Consider the following 19190-nt stretch of genomic DNA (forward strand, 5'->3'; position numbering starts at 1 on the left):
GCATTTGTAAAACAAGTATCTATTTCATATAGTTTTCATGAGGATAAACTGAGACGTCCTTTATTAACCATAAACAGAAGGTTTTGAAATTAGTGAATGTAGGCAAATGTTCAAAGAGAGGGAGTAGAAGGAGCCTTTGAAATCTGTGTGAGTCCCTCCAGTTTATAGGAAATAGAAACCACAGAAGCTAGAGAAACGCCCAAGGTTATCTCTAAGTAGTTAGTGTACAAAACTGACCTTGCAACCCAGGCTTCCTGCTTTCCAAAGCAGTGGGCTTTTGTGGTTTTGCCTTTCCTCAGATGAAATACGAGGTAATTGAGAGAAGCTTTGGCTTTTCCAGGTACATAATTGAGTGTATTATCCTCAAGAGTGTAGTAGAGAAGTATACATGACATTAGGGGGAAAGAGGAATTTTAAGACTTTCGTTTCTTAAGTTACTAGTAATTAAAACTGCTGTCAAAGTAATTATTGAATTTTTTTCATGCTCAGAATCTAGACAAAGGGAGCCTTGTTACACTTTTCAGGGATTAAAATTCATCTAATACAGTAAGAAGTAAAGTCCTGTGTGGTTACAGCATGGCTTTGTACTAGAAATTCAGTTGAACTTTTACTTTAAAAACGATTCAGTATAATTTTAGTAAAATCTTAATTTATAATTGGCGTGAAACTTTCAAACTAATTGTTAGAGATAGTTTCTTGGAATCCAGTTTTTCTACTTAATTCCTTATTTTCTCCAGGTGTACTCTGGAAAATTAATATTTTCTTCAAATTCCTGAAGTCGATACTACAAATGGAAGGGTTTATTATTACCTCAGCATTGAAGGCTCAATATATTGCACAGTGTTTGTAGTGTCTTATCCCCTGGAAGGGGACTTCATTCCTCTCTGTCACTGCTGTAGCTTACTGAAGCCAAGAGCAGGAAAAGGAAATCCCGGACTACAGCCCCCTCTTCCCTCCAGCATTGTCTTTTCTCCCCACACCCTTCAAAAGGCACAACACATATTTCAGTTGCTGATCCTTGTCCTCTGGTCTGTGTCTGATCTCATTTAAGAATTTCCTCTTTCCTTCCCTTTTTGCATTTCCTCTCCAGGATGTTTGCTGCCTGAGTGATGGGGATACACCTAGGACACGCTACAAGGAGGGGCTCAAGTTTGCAGAAACAGTTTTAAAATCCCAAGCGTACTTGTCTGTGTGGCTTTGTAGAAAATATGTTTTTCACATTTTCAGTAAGTTTTGAAAAATTTTACTTAGGTAATTTTCATCACACTTGTAGTTTTTTTTTTTGGAGGTAACACCATCAAATGCTAAATTTGTCAAGTGTTTTGGATAAAAAATTTCTAGGAACTGAGGCTATGTTCTTTCTGTTTAAATACTAATTCCTATGAGAATTCAACAAACATTAAATTCATTATACTTTTATTGACTTGAAGCTGAAGGGAAGATGTAATGCTGGTTTAGCTGTTTAACAGGCTTGTGACTTTTTTCCTTTGAAAATCAGAACATTTTCTTTTAAATACATTTATTACATATATCCTCATTGCAAAGGTATAACTTGTGTCTGCCGCAGAGAAGAGTTTGTCCTTTAAATAAATGTTACTTTTTGGGCCTTACAGATGTTGTTAGCTATATTAAGTCTATGGTTTTCTAGAACTATTTATTGTTCTTTATTTTAAAAATTATTCACAGGAACCCATGAGGGTGAATATTTTATGCTAATTTTGCGGTGGAGGAAGCTAAGATCCAAAGATGTGAAGAAGTTGGCCGAAGATTACGTCCTTAGTAAATAGTGGAATTGAGATTTGAGTTTAGGTCTGACTCCAGACTTGGTGGTCTTTGTGAAATTCTGCTTATCTCTTTGAGAGACTGATTATTTGGAGGAGGATATGGGTTGATAGGTAAACAGTTACTTGCAACTGTAATAGTTATGCATAAAATGTTATTAAGAGTGCAGAGTAGGAAACATCTAACTGTTAGGAAGGTCAGGATGACTTTATAGAGTGAATCAATGGCGAAGTGATTCTTCAGGGATCACAGTGTGCCTGTATTTCATGCTGTGGAGGTTGGTCTTTATTCTTTTCGGGGGAATGGGAGGCACTGAAGGGTTTCAACAGAAGTGGTGATGTGACCAGATTCATATTCTGAAGAGATATGATAGCTGTAAAGGGGAAATACCATGTAGTGTGGTGGTGCTAGAGATAGGGAGACCATTACAGTAACACTTCAGGAGAAGGAGTGAGGTTGTTTCTTAGGGAAGTGGTAGAGAGATGGAGAGGAGGGAACTGGCTTTGAGCTTTTAATAATTAGACAATATGCAGATGTTGTTCTCACTTATTTTCTCTCCCTGTCAGAAATAGTAAGAGCTAAATGTTTGTGTTTAGAAGATTGTCCTAGTCTTGTGATTACCTTCAAATTACTGATCTGCAGAGAACTTTAATCCTAAGTGTTAAGAGTATAGCTACATTTAGGAGAGAAATCACATCTTTCTTGACAAAGCCATGTCTCTAGATGGAAGGTAAATTTATACCTGGACTATGTAATAATGGAATAAGACTTTTCAGTATAGGACCTACACAGTAACAGCAGTTGAGGAAGCAAAGCTAATATTACTTTAAGATGATCAGCACTGTTTTATGAATGACTTCTTTCATTCTAGATCATTCAAAATCTTTTCTTAGAAATTACTGATTTGAGTTCTTACAGGAAGAATGCAGTAATTGTCAGTCTTTTGACAGTGTGTCCTCCAAGGGCCATTTCTCTCCATTTGATGCCACACTGCATTTTGTCCTTTCCTCACGTCCTGAGCTGGAGTGGAGTTATTGCCGAGTTGCAGTCTGCCATGTGGCAGGTGGAGTTTTCTTGGATTGTAAGAACACACTTCCTGTTATTTATGGGGCCAAAAATAAAAGTTTGTGATAGTATGTGTTTAGTTTTTAGTATCTAATCATTCAGAAATTTAGTTTAAATACCTAGGTGTGTCTTTCTCTAATATTACAAAATACAAAGGGAAATGGTAAATGGTAGCTGTCTTTATGCTTGATAATGAATAAGATCTTTTCCTGCTTGGTGACATATCTGTATTATGAAGGCTGCATACTGTAGTGGAACTAGTGAGAGTTCTACGAATTAGTGAAATGCACCTTGTAAAAAAAATTTTTTTTTTGGCCTTACCTCATTAGTACAGCCTTAGTTTAGACTTTTATTGCTTGGGATAATAAAATAACTTGGCCCCATACCTCTAGTCTGTTATCCTTAAATCCACACTCTTAACTGTATGAATATTTGTTACAAAATACAAATCTGACACTGTCCAACCTGTGTCTCCTTGCATCTCTTATTGCTAATGAGTTCTGTTAAGTGCTTGGAGTTGTAAGCAGAGAGGCTCCTTGGACATTTGATTTCCATGAGGTCTCACTAGCTCAACAGTTTTGTGTATACACATGTGCATAAATGTACTTGATTTTTGCAAAATATTTTAATGAACTAGTTATTTCTATATGCTTCAAGTACTCTTTTACTTATTTATTTGTTTCTTAATTACATTTATTGAAGTACCTGGTACAGGTAAATGTTAATTGAGACAGAGCATAAAATTATAAAAAGATAGAAAAGAGGATATATAACTTATAATAAATAAGAAAATGGCACAAATCTCTTGACAGTTGTCTTTGTAATACTAAATGCTAGCTCAGCTGAGGCCTGCAAAGAATACTAAGAATAATAAAAGATGTTTTCAGATGTTAGGTTTGGAGAAAAAACAAAGAAGGCAGAAGGTTATTTCTGATCCTGTCATGATAATAGATGACAAAAAGAATGTCAAATTCGATACCATCTGATTCTCTCTTTTGTTAGGAAAATAATTGTTTAATTGAAAATGGTAGAGCCACGTTATTGAGAGATAATTGGATGAGAAAGGAGCTAACTGTTCTCAGTGGCTGGGATGTTTTTTAATCTTAGGGTCTAAAAACAACTTTAATAATTCTGTTTTCATGATCTCTGAGCAGTCTTGGAGACTAGGAATGGCATGTACAGGCCAGCAGGTTTTTTGTTTGTTTTGTTTTTTAAACATTTTTTTCAAGTATAATTGACATACAGTAAATGGTTCATACTTAAAGTGTACAATTTGCTAAGTGTTAATATATGTATGTACTCATGAAGCCATCACCATGGTCAGTATAATGAGCATAATTACCATTCCCAAAAGTTTTCTCATGGCCTTTGTTAGAGGTGACTGAGAAGGAGCAGTCAGTAAGGAGGAGAACAAGGGTAGTGTGCTCTCCTGGAAATTAAATGAGGAAGAAAATGATCAACTGTGGTAAATACTTACTCATAGGCACAATAACATGAGAAATGAGATTGTCCATTGGATTTAGTAATGTTGAGGTTATAGGTGATCTTGACCAGGCCTGTTTTGGTGGAGTGGTGAGAGCAGAGACCTGACGAGTGGATTTTAAGAGAGAAAGGGGGCAGAAAAATTGGAGACAGTCAGTGGGAATGGTTTTAAGATTTTCTGCAAAGAGAAGAAAGAAATGGAGAAGTAGTGAAGTGGGGTTGAGAGTGTTTTGCATTTTTTTTTTCCCCAAAGGATAGGAGCAAAAGCCCAGCATGTTTATATGCCAATGGCAACAATTCGCTGTGAGAAAAATGTAAAGGATGAATTAATTACTGGAGCACTGCCCTTGAGGGGCTAAGAGATTGAGTTTACAAGTGTAGGGATTGGCATTATATAGAAACTTGGATAATTTATTTGTGTCAGTGGGCAGAGATACAGTTTGAAAGTATAGACAATGGAAGGTGGTTGAGTGGGTTGTAGGAGTTTATGGAAGTTCTCTTCAAATAGCTTCATGAAAAATATTTTCTTTCAGTGAAGTATAGGAAGCAAAGTCTTCACTGTGAATAAGGACAGGAAGGAGGCATTGGAGTTGAGGATCCAGAAGGTATGAAGTCGAGTGGGAGAGTGAATAGACCAGGGAGTTAGGGTATGTTTGGCTGGCAGCATTAAGGGTGCAGTTATGGCCTGTGGTTATTAATTTAAAGCATCATGATTAGCCGTATTGAGATACCGAGTAGTTGAAGAATTAGATTTAATCAGGTTATGGCTTTGCTAACCAAGTATGATGAAATCAGAGAAGGGCAAGAAAGTCGAGGGTGTTTGTAGGGGAGTGATTATGAGTGGCCGTGGATTAAGCTGTGAAAGGAAGCAAGAAAGCACATCAAAAGGTGAGGGACAGAAATCTACGCAAGAGATGTTGGTGCCTTAGAAAAGGGTAGAGTCTGGATAATGTTTTGAAGATAGAGCCAGATTTCCTGAAGTTGGATGGATGTGTGTGAGAAGAATAATCGAGAAAGATTATTGGCCTGACCGATTTTGGCCTGACCAATTTTAGGAATGGAGTTGCTGTCAACTGACGTGCTTAGTCCTTTCTTACAGTCTTGGTCATGTTTTGTTGATTGTTCCTTATAAAAAGAGAAAATTTTGTAGCATAATTAACACAGAAAAATATAAATCAGCTAAATCCATGGCCATGTATTAAATTTCTATACTGATTTATTTATTCTGTAAATACTTACTGAGTGCTATGTGCCAGGTAGTATTCTAGGTGGGAATATAGTTGAACTGAACAGAACATGTACATCAAAAACTTGCATTACTTTTAGTTTACACTGAGAAAGTAGCATTTTGGAAAATGTATGAGATAAAAGGCATTACTGTGTCTTAAATTATATTGTTCTTGTGTTTAACTGTTAATAACTGGTTTAGTTGGCTATTTATGTGTGTGTGTATACATAGATACACACACATATATATACATAAATATATAGACATTAAAAAAAATATATATATATAGCCAGTTTTATATCTTTAATCCAGAAACTTATGAAGTTAGTTTTAGGTCATTATTTTTTAAAAATTAAGATTATAGAATACTGTGCAGCCATAAGAACAACAAGATCATGTCATGCTGCAACATGGGTAGAGCTGGAGGCTGTTATCCTAAGCGAACTAATGCAGACACAGGAAACCAAATACTGTATGTTCTCACTTATAAGTGGAAGCTAAACACTGAGTACACATGGACACAAAGAAGGGAACAACAGACATTGGGTCAACTTGAGGGTGGAGGGTGGGAGGAAGGTGAAGATTGAAAAACCACCTATTGGGTGCTTTGCTTATTACCTGGGTATTATGCTAATCTGCACACCAAACCCCTGTGACCCACAGTTTACCTGTATTAACAAACCTGCTGATGTATCCATGAACCCCAAGTAATTTTTTTTTTTTTTTTAAAGCTATTGCAATGTTTCAGCAATAGGTGATATAATGGTTGGGCTAGTGTGACCATAATGAAGATGCAGTGTCATCTCAAAGAAATTTAAGATATTAATAGTATATTCCAAAAAATGTAAAATGAAAGTAAATTTGAGGGCTAATGAATTGGAATTTATTTTATAGTTTATGGAACACATGAGAATATCTTTTTTTCTTTCTTAGCACGTGATACCTCATTTGGACTGGAAATGATATTCTGTAGATTGATTGCCTGAGCAGTTTCCAAAGTTTAAAGGCACACTAAATGTAAGAAATTATGCTATTATTAAGAATATGCAGTGAAACCCCTTCTCTACTAAAAATACAAAAAAATTAGCTGGGCATGGGTGCCTGTAGTCCCAGCTACTCGGCAGGCTGAGGCAGGAGAATGGCATGAACCTGGGAGGCGGAGCTTGCAGTGAGCCGAGATTGTGCCACCGCACTCCAGCCTGGGCGACAGAATGAGACTCAGTCTCAAAAAAAAAAAAAAATAAAAGAATATGTAGAAAACATTGCATGTCCTTTGGTGTAATTGTTTTGGGTATTTAATGAGTGTCAGGCATTTGGGGTAGTGGCTGAGTTGTTGGAGTAAGTGCGGATATCTTCCTAAGGAGAATTTTTTGACTAGGAAGCGCAGTATTAACTTATATGCATATATTTTAATGTATTAATTCAATTATTTCATTATTTTTAGTGTTATTTTCAGTAAAACTTGGTGTTGAGAGAGAGTGAGTTCCTAAATCATTATCATGGAAGAGTTGAGGTAAATACTTAGAACTATATAGTGCTTAGAACATATAGTTAGAACTATATGGTGTGAAAAAATCATGTGAAAAAGGATAGGTAGAAAGAACCGTAGTGAAGAATGAAGTTAGTGATCTTAAGAGTTAGCTGTAACTTCTCTCATAAACTATTAAACAGATGCTTTGCCTGATTCAGCTTTTGCATGAGGCTTTTTGCAGGCTGTTAACAAGTACTGAAGTCTCCATTTTCTCTCTCTTGCTTTTGGATGTCTTAAAGAGGCTATTAAAAAAAAAAAAACTCGGAAGATAGTTTTTTTAACATTGAGAGACACAATTATGTTTTCTGCTTTGATGTTTTAATTATCAATGAAGATTTCAGTACACTTTGCAACTGTTCATTACTTTAGAGCCCTGTGTGTTGGAAGCTAAATTATCGTAACTTTAATGTGGAAGGATTTTTGTAAGACTTCCCTCTCCCCAAACAAAACAAAACAAAACAAAACAAAACAAAACAGACTTTCTATTTTGGAGGTTTATTCATGAGAAAAGGAATTAGTTGGTTGTTTCTTTACATGTTGTATAAGCAGTTCCCCACTTAAAAATACTTAATTTACAAATATCACTGAACATCAAGTCCCTGGTCTGGCCTCATTTCACTTGCTGTGCCATTGGCATAGTGCACATATGTCTGGTTCTCCCCTCTTCCCTTATGATTGTAGCATAGCTTTGTAAATCTGTTAGTTTGGAACAGTACATGGAAGGAGAATTACCCATTTTTGTTGCTGAGACCAAATTGGTGGGACTCTGCTTCTTAGTTGGAAATGTTTTCACTTAGAAACATTAAGAACTTTCTAAAATAATTGTTCAAAAAAAAAATCCAATGAACACATAGCAACACTTAGGTCTTAAATGAGCATTTCCTTTTTGAAAAAGAGTGCTTTGGAGGTTATACTTCTAGGAAGTGATAGCTTTAATGAACCTGCTTTTAGAGTTCCTGTTTTGGAATTTACTTTCAGAATATTCTTTTTTGGGTATTTTAAAACTAGAAAACCTTTTCTTGACAGGTTGTAAGATATAGGGAAAGATAGAGTTCTTTGGATTTGGACAGACCTGGGCTGAATTTCAGCAAAACAGTTAACCAGGTGTTTAACCTTGGGCAAATTACTTTTCCTATGAGAACCTTGGTTTAGTCATCATGAGAAGTGGTAGTCTGAGACTAACATGGCATTTGAATTAGATAATCAAGTAAAGCACCCAGTCATTTTGTTTGTTTGTTTTGAGATAGTGTCTTGCTGTCACCCAGCCTGGAATGCAATGGTCTGATCTCAGCTCACTGCAACCTCCGCCTCTTGGGTTCAAGCGACTCTCCAGCCTCAGCCTCCCAAGTAGCTAGGATTACAGGCACATGCTACCATGCCCAGCTCATTTTTGTATTTTTAGTAGAGACAGAGTTTCACCATGTTGACCAGGCTGATCTCGAACTCCTGACCTCAAGTGATCCACCCGTCTCAGCCTCCCAACGTGTTGGGATTAGAGGCGTGAGTCACTGTACGTGGCCACAGTCATTGTTACATGTAATACGGTAAATGCTCTGTTGCTGCTTTTATCCTCTCTCTTTGCATTTTAGACTATATTTGGTTTTGGAATCCGTCAAAAGATTTAGAACAAAGTCTCATTTTCATTCTAAATGAAAGAATGATATTTTTGGGCCAGGCATGGTGGCTCATGCCTGTAATCCCAGCACTTCGGGAAACTGAGGCACGAGGATTGCTTGAGCCCAGGCATTTGAGGTTGCAGTGAGCTTTGATTGCACCGCTTTGCTTCAGCGTTGGCAACAGAGTGAGACCTTGTCTCTTAGGAAAATAAAATATATTTTTGATAGCTGTTAAGGTAACAGTAATATAACAGAAAGCTAGACTTAGATTTCAGGAGACTAAGCGTTGAATTCCGACTGTGTCATTTATTAACTAATTACTGTAGGCACCTTGCTACTCTCTTTCCATGATAGTATTTAGTTATCTCTTGAGTTACAAATATGTGCCATACTCTGTTAGGTGTTTTATACATAGACATGTCATGTCTAACAATAGCCTTGCAAGGGTGCTATTATTTTAATTCTACAGGTGAGGAAATTAAGGCAAAGTTGTTATAACTTTCCCGAAGTTATATGTAAGTGGCAGGGTGAGAATGTATTGAAAGTTATTTTTTCTCTATAGACCTTTCAACCTTTCTCATCTGTAAAATTGTGGTACATATTTTATTTTGCATGATTGTTGTTAAAAGTTCTTGTACTGAGAGGGAAGTAAAACAATGTATTGCACTTGAATCAGTGCCTGGAACTAACGACAATATTCTCTTTATTTCTCTAGTGTTGATATAGTTAAGATAGTATTAATCATCTTTGTTCACTGTAGCTTGTGTTTGGTTGTAGCTTTTATTGTGGCAAAATATACATAACATAAAATAGATCATTTTAACCATTTTTGAGCGTACAATTCAGTAGCACCGCGTGCATTCATAGTGTTGTAGTTGTAGCTTGGAATTACCATATTCTGCCCTCGAAAACAACACAACATAAATACAAATAAGCAAAGCTCTTTCACTTCTCTGTGCTTATAACATTGTTAGTGAAAATGTTAGTAGCATGAGATAGGGTCTCAAAAGGGCCAGTGCTGCTTGGAATCCTGGTTCTTGATTATTTTGGTCACTTTGGTTTCACTTGTGTAAGTCAATGAGATTTTTCTGATCTTTGGAGAGAAGTTGGGAATTCCTTCTGCGATTCTATATATGTGTGCACCCAAATCTTTTGCTTAAGATATTTTTCATTAAATTTTCAATAGCATCCCTGGAAACCAGGAGTCAAGAAATTTGCATGCACCTGTTTACTTTCTTTTTTTTGCACCTAGTCAACTATTTTCTAAGATATGACAGATACTACAATGTTACATGTAGAAACATTATTGTTTTCTAGGAATTTATAGTATAAAACAGTGGAGAAAATTAGAAAACTGTCTGGCTGGGCTTGGTGGCTCACACTTGTAATTCCAGCACTTTGAGTGGATCACTTGTGGTCAGGAGTTCAAGACCAGCCTAGCCAAACTTGGTGAAATCCCATCTCTACTAAAAATACAAAAATTATCTGAGCACGTTGGTGAGCACCTGTAATTCCAGTTACTTGGGAGGCTGTGGCAGGAGAATTGCCTGAACCCCGGAGGCAGAGGTTGCAGTGAGCTGAGATCATGCCCCTGCACTCCGGCCTGGGTGATGGAGTGAGACTGTGTCTCAAAAAACAAACAAACAAAAACCAAAAACAAAAAAACAAACTAAACTAAAATAAAACTAATTAGATAGCTGTCAGTGAATATAGAGATAAATACAGCTGTATGAATACACCTACTGGTTTATTTAGATACACCGAAGGAACATATTGGTTAACCATGAATGTAAGTGTAGATACTTTTTGGATAGAGGAGTGCGTTAGTAAATGAATTGCATATTAATAAGACAGCTGTTGAGGCAGAGGCATTGCCTTCTGGTTCCCACTTTTAGAAAGGCTCTGAGATTAGCAGGAATTTAAGTTGCTTGGTGGTGGCGTGGTGGGGTACAGAAGGGGAAATAGGTAGGAATGAAATAATCAGAATATGATAACTTTTTAAATGTCTCTGGAAAGTGGGAAGGGACCTAAGGAATTGAGTTTTGTATGATAGTCTATTTAAAACATTTGGGGCTGGGTGCAGTGGCTCTCGCCTGTAATCCCAGCACTTTGAGAGGCCGAGGTGGGCCGATCACCTGAGGTCAGGAGTTTGAGACCAGCCTGACCAACATGGTGAAACCTCGTCTTCACTAAAAATACAAAAATGAGCCGGGCGTGGTGGTGGGTGCCTCTAGTCCCAGGTACTCAGGAGGCTGAGGCAGGAGAATCGCTTGAACCCAGGAGGTATAGGTTGCAATGAGCCGGGATCGCGCCACTGCACTCCAGCCCGGGTAACAGAGCGAGACTGTTTCAAAATAAATAAATAAATTAAAATAAAATAAATGAAATAAAACATTTGAAAGGTATAGATGAAGTTAGCAATTATTTAGGGGAACTTTTAGCTAACAATCAGGGGAAACTGTTTTTGTTAGGGTCCAGGTAAATTAGCAGGTACTTTTTATGCAAAGTGAGTGATTACAGAGATCAGAGTTCTAAGAGGCAGCCATCAGTCAGAAGGCGTTTTCACCAAAGGTCTGTATTTTCTGTTCAGAATAGTACTTAAGCCATAATTATAGAACATCTGCAATGGTTTCTCAGCCTTCTGTTGGTAAGGTCTTTCTCCTTTAATTGTTGAACTTTTCAGAAGTTTGAATAGGTATCAGAGATTATGTAGAGTCCTTTGCCTGCATTTTTATAGCATTCCTGGTATAGCATTTAGTATACCTAATCCAGTTACAACTTTCCCTTTCTCATTTGTTGTTCTGGCATGTAATATATGCTCTCAATAAATGTTAGTATTTTTTGAATGCCTATCATCATGTAACAGGTAACATGTATAAAAGGCTGAAACTCATTTTTCTGTTAAAAAATATGCAGCAACTTTTGTTATTTATGCATTACTTTTTTTGGAGAAATAACCATTAATCCTATTATGTGCTAGGTGTTTGTAGTATGCTAGATACTGGAAATATAAGGGAATACTAGGAATATGAAATAGACTTTGCCCTAGAGAGGGTATCAGAAGAGAAGGAAGACATTATTCACTCTCCTTTTGAGTTTGAATCAGGTCTTTGGTATATTGAAAAATGACACCTGAAAATTTTCTAGAGAATTTACTCTGAAAATACTCATATTGAATATTAGAAGCACTGAAGTATTTGATTTGATAAATGCATGAGTGATTAGTGGAAGTACTAAATACAAACAATACTTATTTAAGAAGTTCTCTTACCGGTAGTAATTAAGAAAATCCTAAGCATGAGATTCATTAAATAGCTGCCAGCTTGGTAAGCCAAGTTCTTGGCAACATGTGCTGTTAAACACTGTTAGCAGGCTGCAGTCCTTGGTTTGTGATTGAGTCACCTGGCTCCCCTTCTTAGTTGTTCTTTTCTGAGTGAAATTTGCCGACTTAAATAATATTTCAGGAGGGAACCTAGCTCTGAAGACTTCACTTTTTTCAGCTTGATTTCTTTCTTAAGCTCTTACTTTTTAAAATTTCTGAACTGTATTTCCCCCATATATCGACTATGATGACAAAGTATAGAATATGGCATATTTGTTCCTCTAGTGAAGGCAAAGAGAATAGCATTTGATGCAATTTGTATTTCTGTGTTTGGTGTGGCTCAGCCAGATAGGTGAAAAATGTACCTTTGTTTTATCTAGGATGACTTTTAGGCCTGAAATGCCAGTCGTATTTGTCTGTTTTCTCTTAACATATCTAGTTCTCACTTCAGTATGATCTTTTCCTTCTATCCCCACTATCATTTCTGTAGTTTATATTTATTACTTCCTGCCTAGACTGTTGTGATAGGCATTCTTTGGTAGCAAACATATGCTGTAGATTAAAAATGAAACTGACACATTCACCTTTGATTGCTGCTCCACCTGTCTTTTGCCAGTGTTTCTTCTTTCCATTGGGGAGTACTGTTGGTATAACAGAAGACAGTTCTTTGTTGCGTGGGACTTGTCAGGCTTGGGCATGGCAGTTAACTCAGTGTTCTTGCCCTCCACAACACCCCCGCCATTGACCACCAGTAGCAGCTGACAGTGGGTGAGTGAGCAGGGAGGAGGCCTTACCACTCTCAGTTGAGAACTAGCCTGCTAGCCAGTCTGTGATTATTGTGGGTTCCAGAGCTCATCTTATTTCCTGTTTGTGTTTATTCTTGTTTTCCCGTTTTCTCCAATTACCAAAATTCAGTTTCATAAGGTCACTGAAAATGCAATTGCTTACATGTAAAAGTCAGGCAAATTATGTATTAGATTTGGTAACATACAATAGTAATTTACATATAAGATGTATAACAGTAGTAATTATATATAGTAATGTAGGATTATACTATATATAGTAACTATACATTATAATATTGTATAGTAATCAATAAAACAGGTTTTATTTTTGACTTCATGGAGTTTTCACTTTGTTACTAGAGTATAAGAGCCTTAAGGACTGACTGTCTTAAATATTTTAAAGTTTCCCCTTGGTTATTTTTGCATGATATGTTGCATATTTTGTTCAGTAAGTATTTAAACAATAATATTTGACAGTGAATAGAATTTACTTTAGGTCTGGGGAGTTCTGAATAGTTTTAAGCAGAATAGTAATGTTATTAGATTTCTACTAACTACTTAGGTTTAAATTCAGTGTTAAAAGATGAGTTTTGTTAATTTCTCCATCCTGCTTTTCTAATCAGCCAAATTATTTCTTGAAAAGTTTTTTTTCTTTCAAACATTTTAGAAATCCAATTAGGTAAGTAATTTAGTAAACAGATATATTTATATTGAGAGTCCAGTTAGGTAAGTAATTTAGTAAACAAATGTATTTTGAGCACTTACTGTGTGCCAATGCTGGTGTAGGCACTGGGCAAAGAGGAATGATCAGAACAAAGCCTGTGATCTCATGGTTGCATTATGGTGGGAGAGTTAGTTAGCAAATGAATCAGCTCATATACTGTCCTGTGGTAAAGCGCTGTTAAGAAAAACAAGTAGAAAGAGCGAAGGAGAAGGCTATCTTAGATAGGGAAATAAGATGGCCTCTGAGGAGGATCGTTTAAGTTGGAATGAAAGGAGTTAACCAACCATGGATATATCTGGGAGAAAGAGCTTTGCACGTGGAGGAAACTGCAAGTTAGGGCTTTCAGTGAATGATTTATTAACGTTTTTTTCTCCTTTAGGATAATCTGTAGATCCCTCCATAATCTGGCCTTCGCTTATACTTTTTCTGTTAATTATCTAATTAGATGGGAATAATGCCTACTTTGTAGGGAAAGTGAAATGTATAACACTTAATTTTTATATATGTATATTTTATTCAATATAAATACCATGATGCTCCATATTGATAGTTATCACTATGACTTTTGTTATATAATAATCATTAACTTATGCTCTTGCCTATACCTGTCTTCCTAGAGAACACTTGCACATCTTTCAAGAATCAATGTAAATGTCACTTTCTCTTTGAAGCCTTTCTTGCTGTGCATGTAGACGTGACTATTCCCTTAGTTTTGCCACCATTGTGTATTTGTATATCTGTCATTGCATCTGCCGTCTTTAATTTCATTTATTTTTGCCTGGGTACACAAAAGGTACCCTAGACTCTGCCATTTAGATATTTGCTACATAAATGAATTGTATTTAGAAGCTAATTCATTTGACTTCTAATATTTACATATACTTAAACCATTCAACAAATATGTCACTGTGGTAGATACTGATAATAAAAAATTAATACAATGCATGTTCTCAATCAAGTTTATGTTATGATACAATAGTTAAGTTTATGTTATGATACAAAAGTTATGATACAATATAATATACTTAATATAATGGTTTGTTCAAGGGGAGTGTGAATTGAAGTGGAGATAGATTATCTAAAGGAAAAGCAAGGCAGGACGTATAGATACGTATTCTAGATTGTGAGCATTATTCCACAAGTGTCTCATGATCTGCTTCCACGGGGCACATTTATGCTTCTTGGTGCAGTCAGCTCTTCAGCCAAGTCCTGGCAATATCTGTGATAGCGATACTTAATTCTCTGATGCTGGTGACACTGACCCATTTATGTTCGTTATACTGACACTTGGACATGGATTTGGAGTTGTGAATACTTAGAATCCCAGTTGTTGTTTCTAGTAGTGTGATTTTTTTTTTTTTTTTGAGGCGGAGTCTCGCTCTGTTGCCCACACTGGAGTGCAGTGGCCGAATCTCAGCTCACTGCAAGCTCCGCCTCCCAGGTTTACGCCATTTTCCTGCCTCAGCCTCCCGAGTAGCTGGGACTACAGGCGCCCGCCACCTCGCCCGGCTAGTTTTGTATTTTAGTAGAGACGGGGTTTCACTGTGTTAGCCAGGATGGTCTCGATCTCCTGACCTCGTGATCCGCCCGTCTCGGCCTCCCAAAGTGTTGGGATTACAGGCTTGAGCCACCGCGCCCTGCCTAGTAGTGTGATCTTAAGCAAGTTACTCATGAGTCTTACTTCCTTATCTGGAAAATAGAGATATTATCTGCCCCATACAGGGTTGCAGGGAATAAATTATGAAGATAAAATAGTATTGGTTTCTAGAATGTAGTAGATAATTTTCTTCCTTTTTTATTTTTTATTTATATATATTTTTTGAGACGGAGTCTCACTCTGTTACCAAGGATGGAGTGCAGTGGCATGATCTTGGCTGACTGCAACCTCTGCCTCCGAAGTTCAAGCAATTCTCCTGCCTCAGCCTCCCAAGTAGCTGGGACTACAGGAGCGTGCCACTATGCCCGGCTAGTTTTTGTATTTTTCGTAGAGACGGGGTTTCGCCATGTTGTCCAGGCTGGTCACGAACTCCTGATCTCAGGTGATCCGCCTGCCTCAGCTTCCCAAATTGCTGGGATTACAGGCGTGAGCCACTGTGCCCAGCCTGTAGTAGATATTTCTTAATGGGTGAAATAACTTTGATTCATTTTACTTTATTTCTGTAGAACCATACTGAGCATTTGGCTCTAGTTACAGGAAAACAAGGTGGAATTTAATAATGGTGTTGATAACTGACTTGGGTTAGGTCTCATTCTGTTGCAACTGGTTCCTTTTCCCTCAGCGCAAAGGGCTGCAGTTAACAATATAATATATTAGCATATAATACTCAAAAGCTATATCACACCATGTTGCATTTAACACAAGGTGAGGGCACTGAGGGGAGAACATTTGTCTTAGTTGTTGCCTTGTGTGCCCAGCACCAACCACAGAGCCTGACATATTATAGGCATTCCATATCATGTTTAAATTAGTGAGTGAATTCTGTTTAGATGAGGAAGATGTATTAGTATGGAGTACCTGATGTCCACTGGAGCATTTGGGGTAGCTAAAGTATCTAAAATATAAGCAAAGGGGAACAATATTAGTAGCAGTTGCCTTTGAAACCATTATAATTTTAGGCACAAACCTTTTTTGGCAAGTTGAATATTTTAAAATAAATATAGGCCAGCTAATTTGAGTTAAACTGATCACATGTGCTGAATTAACCTAGAAGGTAAATAACTAAAAATGAAAAGAGACATTAGAACAGGTAATAGAGTTCAGAATTCACAGCTATTCTAAATTAGATTTGTAATAGCCTTGAGTCATACTTTAAAGGAAATAAAATTTCATGTGAAGATATGGATCACTGTTGCCATAACTTCAACTCCTGTCTTTCCTCTGCTGCTCCAACTTGGCAAAACACCAAACCCTAGAGTGGTCTCATCATCTACCGTTTCTGTTCCTTAGAGGCATGGTCTGTTGAGTGCTGCCAGGCTGACTGTCAGCTGTGTCTCTCAGTCTTGCCACCATCCTATTCCATTGTCACCAGAGGGATCTGGTGAATTGCCATCATCCCATTCCCTTGTCACCAGATTTTAAATGAATCTGATTGTGTTATTCCCCTACTTGAAATCCATTAATAACTTCTCAGTATTTTTAGGAAAAAAATCCAAATATCCTAGTATGAAAAACAGAGCTTTTGGAGATCTGGCCTTTTAGCATCTCTACCTGATCTTCTGTTTTCTGTATGTTGGTATCTCTGTACTACAGACATGTTAAACCACTTACATTTTTCTGAATGTTTTATGTTTTTTTTTTCTTTTATGTCACTGAATGTATGATGCTGCTTCTAGGCGTGCTGTTCGCTCTTCTCAAGGTCATCAACTACAGATGATTTAAAATTCTTCAAGTTTACCTCTAGAAAACTTTTACCTAACATAATATATTGTAGTAGTCTACATGTCTTCCTTCTCACTAAACTGTGAGCTTTTTTGAGTATGGATACTCTCTTATCTCTTTAATTCCTAATGCCTTGCACAGGATAGAAGCCTAGAAGTTTGTGATTTAGTTAATAAATGAAGTAAGAATTTATCAGAGGCTTAAAATATGTTCAGCTAAAATGGGTATTATGTGAGAAGTGGAGAAACATGGTCCCTGCCCTGTTCATAATCTTAGTTGTATGGACAAAAATGACACATAAGGCAATTAAAGCTTAATCAAGTACAGCATTAAGTGAGGACTTAGGTAGAATGATTAGAAAATGAAGATATAATGGAAAACTTCAAATCCTTTAACATTTCATATCTGCTTTTCATTTTCTCCTTAACTGTTTATCACTACTAACATGCCTATACCTTTTACTTATTTATCTTGTTAGGTTCATAGTCCCCAGTAAAACATACGTTTTGTGAAGATTTTTGTCTGTTGTGTTCACCGTGCTATTTCTGGTGCCTGACATGTGGTAGGTGCTCATTAGATAGTTGTTGAGTGGATTGAATGGAGTGCAGAGAAGGAAGTGATCACTAGGAAATAGTGTTTATGAAAGACTTCATGGAGAAGTATTAACATCTTGAAGTAGACTTGAGAGGGTATTTTAGTAGATTAGCTAGTGTTTATGAAATATGCCTATCTGAGTAAATAATTACCAATTTTATTTTCATATGACTTTTTCAAATCATGTTGCTCCTAATTTCTCTTAAAGCTTCCTATGGTTATACAGTCCTCACTGTTGACTCCTGTTAGAGACTTTCACAACAGAAACCTGTTTAATCAGAGTAAGAGATGCTGGCACTTTCCTTATATACCAGTTGCAGTGAACACCTTCACTGTTTTTTTTTTTTTAGCAGATTAAACTATGTGTAAAAAATAGTTCTGCTGGAGGCAATTACATATTATATACAGATCTTTACACTATATGTCGTTTTGGTACCTGAGATCTTATCTTCTATTTTGCATCTTTTAAATAATTGCAATTAAATTCAAATTTATGGACATATCAGGGTCTTGATTGTTTTGTGAATTAGGGATCATAATTGACCATTATGCCTCTAAGTTCTTGAATTTTAGCAAATCTTAACTGACGTTTTAAATATTTGTATGTAAACATATTCATATATCACACAGAACTTATAATTGCATTTCCTACTTTTATAGTTTCCTTTCTCTTCTGTTTACTTCCCTTCCAAGACTAAATAAATTAAAATTAGATTTTGAATTAAAACTATTAAAAATGTTAAATCACCAAAATATTTTTTTCAGCTGTGATTGGAACATGTTAGGTAATGTCAGTTTGAATTTTTTTTTCTTAGAAAATAAAATTATCTGTGGGCCTCAAATATTGGCTTCTCTTCTCCCAGCTTTTTTCCCCCTAAGCACAGAATTAGGTATTCTTAGGCCCTTGTAGCTACAACAGATCTTAGTAAGCATCTCTACTTCCCTTATTTTAGGGATGAGGCAACTAAGACACAAAAACAAGTGATTTGTCCACAATTAACTGATGACAGGTAATTAATAGTAGGGCCAGATGATAGGCTAACTATTGATGAGATAACTAAGCTATGGCTAACCCCTCTCTTACGCTAACCACTTTCAACTTTAAGGCCGTACTACTTCTGAAAATATATGTGGTTCTGATGACATTTTAAAGGAATATTATTGTAGTGACTTAGTAGAAGAGAAGTAAGTTCCTAGAATTTTGTCAGTCCACCAGTCAGCCAGATTGGGTGTAAGTGAAGCTTTGGCAATACTTTCCCATTGTATATAGGTTGTTTGCTAGTTATATGCACAGGAAGTAATTTCTAGCAGTCTGATTTTAAGCCATTGAAAAATGTTTCATGCTTTCCAACTTAATTTTTGACAATCTGAATGTGAGGATTCACATATACTCCATAGGGAAAGGGTTGACCAGTAAGTGTATATTAAAGATAACAGGAAGAACAAGATTTTAAAATCTGGTTAGTCTTTTCATTTGTTTGTTGTTGTTGTAGTTGAACCTAGGAACATATGTATTTTGAAAAAAGCTATATGGGTAGACTCTTAGATTATCTTAAATAGAAAAATGAAAACAAAAGGGTCATGTGACTATTCTACATTTCCATTCCTTTTTTATTGGTGATATTTTCTAGGACTCATTTTGATTAAACTGGATTGTGCAAAAATAGCACTTTGTATTCTGT

At 36.4% G+C, this 19190-nt stretch overlaps 1 protein-coding gene across 1 annotated transcript in view; it reads left to right on the forward strand.

The window, feature by feature from the left end:
• Nucleotides 1-19190, forward strand: part of STIM2 (stromal interaction molecule 2) — a 166746-nt gene that overhangs the window by 39207 nt on the left and 108349 nt on the right.

Source organism: Rhinopithecus bieti, unplaced genomic scaffold (genome assembly GCF_001698545.2).
Source record: "Rhinopithecus bieti isolate Rb0 unplaced genomic scaffold, ASM169854v2 scaffold_2294, whole genome shotgun sequence".
Classification (NCBI taxonomy): domain Eukaryota; kingdom Metazoa; phylum Chordata; class Mammalia; order Primates; family Cercopithecidae; genus Rhinopithecus; species Rhinopithecus bieti.